At 41.6% G+C, this 5,429-nt stretch overlaps 1 pseudogene across 1 annotated transcript; it reads left to right on the top strand.

The window, feature by feature from the left end:
* The first annotated feature begins 396 nt into the window (after positions 1 to 396).
* Positions 397 to 3,689, top strand: LOC143848959 (putative glucan 1,3-beta-glucosidase A; annotated as a pseudogene). Its single transcript, XR_013235509.1, has 4 exons — positions 397 to 400; positions 489 to 654; positions 2,184 to 2,539; positions 3,355 to 3,689. The product of XR_013235509.1 is annotated as a putative glucan 1,3-beta-glucosidase A (transcript).
* The last annotated feature ends 1,740 nt before the right edge of the window (positions 3,690 to 5,429 follow it).

The raw sequence follows: 5,429 nt of genomic DNA on the forward strand, positions 1-5,429 counted from the left end.
CTCGCTTGCCTTGTGCAGGACTAGGCACTCACCACATGACTCATACTCAACCTCCCTCGTCACTCGCTCTCAGTTCTTACGCCACTGCTGTACCTGTTACCGATTTTAGGTCTAACAGAACATAACATTCCCCTGTTAAGTAGAAGAACCCTAGAGATGAATACATTTGTGACAAAATCATTTTCATTAGGTTAATATGAGTTTGGGTGTACACACAAATTGCTATTTGGGCCTCTTATGTTGCAATCAGTTTAAATTGCTGTCTAAAAATTACAACTTGGGTAGAAATTGCAATTTGGGTGTACACTCTAAAAATATCTCTACATTAGAATTGTCATTAAATCGAAGAGTTTACAGGTAAGGCAGTCCAGCTAAATTATTCTAGATCACTATGCCATGGGTCCGCTTTGGGCAGAGCAAAACCATAATTTTGCTCTACCAATGAATTGTATAGTTCCTCATTAATAAATCTCTCCTCGCAATCTCAGGATCACTGGAACAGCTTGTTGAAGAAGATTTCAAGTTCATATCGGAGAACGGGTTAAACGCTGTAAGAATTCCTGTTGGGTGGTGGATTTCAAGTGATCCCACACCTCCGAAGCCATTTGTGGGGGGATCCTTAGAAGCTTTGGATAACGCATTTTTATGGGCACAGTAAGTTAAAAAGTAAAATTTCAAAAAATAAGATCATAATGATTGCTACAATACTTCGAAATTCCTAGGATTGAATGAATGTTAAAGCACACTTAGGATATTATGATTCGACTACGCTTATAATGAATGTTAAGCCACTGAAGATCTAAACATTCCACCACACTATGCAACCAACGACCCGGGCCTACTCCTTCATTGCTTCTAAGTAGCCTTTTCACATGTTGTCTATTCCGCAGGCTGGCTCACTCAGGTTTCTCTAAGTAGCCCTTTTTCACATGTAACCCTTCTAACGGTTCTGTTCTGTAGCTCACTTCGTGATAGCTTTCACTTTGTTGTTCCAAGAAATCTTTTCACTGGTTGCCCCTTCTGTTACTAGACCATGACAAGTGGTGTTGGCTCTGATACTATTGTTAGGTACCTAACCAATATGCCAAAACCCTAGTACTGATGAAATGTGTTAGGCGCCCTTAAACCACTTAGGATCATGATTAAAACCACCCTTTCTTTGAAAAAATAGGCAACTTTTTTCTCGAGAAATGATATCTGCACTAGGCTCTCCTCAAACACCCAGAAGTTAGGCTGTTGGTAGTTTTCCCCCGGAATTATAAATTTATAAGAGGAATGCTAGATTCACAGGTGCTTCTTACAAGAAAAAAAAATGTATGTGTGTGTGTGTGGGGGGACAAACCCCATTGGCCAATATCCATTTAGGTTGCTACAGACCCCTTTTTTTTTGCAGGGCGCCTGTGAGTCAGTCATTCCTCAATTTATAATAGCCTTTAATAACTAGAACAATGCAAAAGTAAAGAGTGGAGTGCCATTATCAAAAGCAAGGGTGTTCTGATATCATTTGTCTGATAGGATACAATTTGCTATGGAACCAAATGGTCAAAATTTAGGAAATAACAACACAGCTAAAGATGGGAATTATCTAATTCTGGGGATTATCTAATTCCAGTTTGGGTTGCATTATGCAGAAAATGTGGTGTGAAGGTTACAATCGATCTGCACGCAGCTCCGGGTTCACAGAACGGATTTGAACAGTGGCTCCAGAGATGGATTTCAGGATTGGGGACACACTGATGAAAACATCCAACAAACAGTTGCTGTTATTGACTTCCTTGCTTCCACGTTTCACCAAAAATGACACTACTCTTTCCTCTGAATTTTCATAGAATTTCAAAATTTACACCCCCTAGTTTTGTGAGGAACACCCTTATACTTGGGCCTCTTTATGGTAAGTTCTCATGTATGTCCTTGGAAATAATGAAAGCTCTGATGGGCCCACTTATTTGATGATCTGAACAGTTCATCTGCTTGGAGAGTCAGGAACATTGTACTTTGATGAGCCAGACTTCATGGGTCTTGGCTCATTAGGCAAATGGCTTGGATCATTGAACAAGGTGTCTCTACTAGTACTTTCCTGTGGACATACTTATGAACTTACTATAGTGCAGCTCAATATATGAAAGGTGAGGGTGTAAATATCAATGGGACCCATATTCATATATCAAATTCATTTGATTCAGGTATGCCCAGAATCCGAGCCTTGCTGCTGTAGAGCTGATCAACGAGCCTCTCTCACCGGGAGTTTCCCTCGAGAGCCTTACCAATTACTACAAAGCCGGTTATGACGCTGTACGGAAGCATTCATCGAGTGCTTACGTGGTCGGTCATGTCTGCCGGCTAGGGCCCGCGGACCCTACGGAACTCGTCCTAGTCACCAACGGCCTTAAGGACGTTGTCATAGACGTGCATTGCTACAATCTATTTTGGGTTATATTCAACAACATGATTGTGCAACAGAACATAGATTTCATTTACACGAATCGGTCCGCACAGTTGAATGTTGTCACTACATCCAACAGTACTCTCACCTTCGTCGGTAAGTACTACTTGCATTAATTGATTATGAAATTAAGAACGCATTGATCAAAGTTAACTAAGGCCGATCTTTCGCGTTTCGTCGCGAAAAATTGTCTTCTTATAGCATAAGAATCAAATGAATGATGCGCTGTAATATGGCCCATTTGGAAATAAAGTTCCACCATATTTGGCCCAAACACAACTTTTGCCCAAAAAATGATTGGGGGCCAACAATGACCCAATTGGGCTTCCAGGTCAATTTTGGTGTGAAAAGCTTGTTGGTCTGGCCCATGAATTTGGTAGCACGAAGGGCATGTTTGGCAGCCATGAAAAATATTCCTTGTAATATTCATGGGCCCAACTATGAAATATTGGCGGGGAAGGTGGAAGAGGGGGAGACCTTAGAGGACAGGAATGTAGCATGAGAAATCCCTAAAACGGCGAAAAAGCACACTACTTAAAATTGGGATTTATTATTCTTGTTTCCGCTAGGGGCAGAAAAGTACCCTCACACCTATCCTCTCTTGTCTCTCTCACTCCCACTCCCACTCCCACTCCCACCCATTTCTCATAACCGGACCCATAAATATTCCATGGAATACTTTTTCATGGGTTCCAAACCTGCCCTAGCTAGTGGGAATAGTGAAGGCCAACACATGAATTTAAATAATATGATCTGAAGGGCTGGAAATGACACCCCCCCCCCCCCCCCCCCCCCCCCCACACACACACACACACACACACAAAAGGTGCCAATATAAGTTACACTTCCCTTTGATTTATCGTCTTTAATATCAATGATTGACCCGATGCATAATGGGATGAAAATTGCAGGAGAATGGGTTGCATAGTGGAAAGTTAGTAGAGCATCAGAGGAGGACTACCAAAGATTTGGAAAGGTCCAGTTGGAGGTATTTGGGCTTATTGGATTCTCAAGAACGTTAATAACCATTGGAGTCTTGAGTAGATGATTAAAAATGGCTATATAACTTAGTAGAATCTCACTACAATTCAATCTTTTTTTGATAAATTTGTTCCACTGTCATAATGCTTTCCCACTTCTCTCACTCTTTGATCTCATGCACAATATGAGGTTTAGTGAAATGTCACTATTCCCAGTTTTGTTGGCCAAAAGATTAATGACGGGCCCTAGACACTAGCCACTTATGGATGAGACTAAAGATATGTGGTTGTACTGTTTACTCCTTTTCTCTTATTCTTAGAAGCACTAACAGTTTGGCCGATCATCTTGCCAAATCAAGACCTTCTAGCTGGTCATTTTATATGGGGTTAATCTTTACCCCAGAAGCGCACTTAAAAAAGGGCGGCCTAATGCACGAGGCTCCCGCTATTGCAGGGTCTGGGTCTGGAGAGGGCTAGATGTACGCAGCCTTAATCCTACTTTGCAGACAGGCTGTTTCTATGACTTGAACCCCTGATAACCAGGTACAATGGAGCAACCTAACCATTGCGCCAAGGCTCGCCCTCTCCAGAAGCTCACTTGTAATCCATTATTATTGAATAAGCTTTCATTCATGGCTCACCTATAATCAAGAAAGGTACCCTAGCCTTTTCTTGCACCTTTCATGTGGACCCATTGGGTTGCTACCAAAATTATGGTTTTTGATTTTTTTTTTCCAGCTATGGCCGGCTGAGAACATTGTTGATAAAGTCTGGTTTCACGGTTGTTGTGATCCTTATCGGTGTGATGGCTTTCTGCCTAGCAGGCGGGGTTCTTTTTCTCTTCGGCTTCTTAAAGCGTCTAACTTCTTGACTTTCGAGCTATCCATTCCTATGGATTTTGATTCATAGTGATGTGGCTTGGTGGGTTATCGGTGATGTTGAGGTTTGCATCCCGCCTTGGTCGGTTTGGGTGGCTTGGTCAGTTTTCTCCCTCCCAAAACTTAACGAGTTTAGCAACCAATCATTCTTCTTCCTCGGATAGTGTTTGTCGGTTTTCTTGCTCAGAGGTCTTTTCATCTTCTACAATCTCCATGAGAAAAAGGGAAGTGAGCTCTCTGTTTCTTCGTCTGGAATATGACGCCCAATAAACCAATAAAAAAGAAACTACCATACAGTGGAGTGAGCCCTAATTTACCAAATTGCCCCTCCCCTTCTCTACTTAAGCTTGTACGTTGCTTGTGTGAGGGGCAATAGCTATTTTGGGTAATGAGTCTAATGAGAGAAAAAGTTTAACAAGGTTTTCTTTTTTTTCCTTTTCCTGTTTCTTTTCTAGTTTCTGATTTATCGTTTGGCTCAATCATTGCCGTGGTGATGATTTTCTAGTTTCTGATTGTCTTTTTTTTTGTTTCAGATTTGGTTTATCGGGTGATGATAGGTATCGATCTTTTTGTTTTCCTTTCTCTGTTTGAATCGAAATTGTTATAGGGGATCGATCTTTTTATTTTCTTATCCCTCTTTCCATCCCACTTTATAGTGTCTGCATCCTAACCTAGGTGCATATAACTTTTCCAAAATACATTCGATCCCGATTTTTTAGGAGATCCAATCCATTCATATGTTGGGCCCTGATGTGAATAGGTTGTGCCCAAAAAATCATCTCCTAATGAACTGCACCACATCAAAATCTCCACTGGGCCCCATCAACTGATGGTTTAGATAATTGAGCAAGGTGGGTGCACTCTTCTTTTTTTTTAGAAAAAAAAATAGCTGCACCTAGATGTGTGGACATGTGCCTGTGGACCCCGATCCGAGAATTATGAGGGACGGACCCCCCTACATCCTTTGGATCTCCACAATGTAAAGGAGAGTTCTACCAAGGAACTCTCGAAACAGGTGCCACCATCATAGCATAGCACGAGTGGCGATATAAATGAAATACCTCTTGATCCGGAAACAAAAGCCTCTAAACTAAGACGTACCCTCATAGCATAGCACGAGTGACGATA

The sequence above is a fragment of the Tasmannia lanceolata genome, unplaced genomic scaffold (assembly GCF_043159265.1).
Source record: "Tasmannia lanceolata isolate RefF3 unplaced genomic scaffold, GAP_Taslan_0.1 ptg000016l, whole genome shotgun sequence".
In the NCBI taxonomy this organism is placed as follows: Eukaryota; Viridiplantae; Streptophyta; class Magnoliopsida; order Canellales; family Winteraceae; genus Tasmannia; species Tasmannia lanceolata.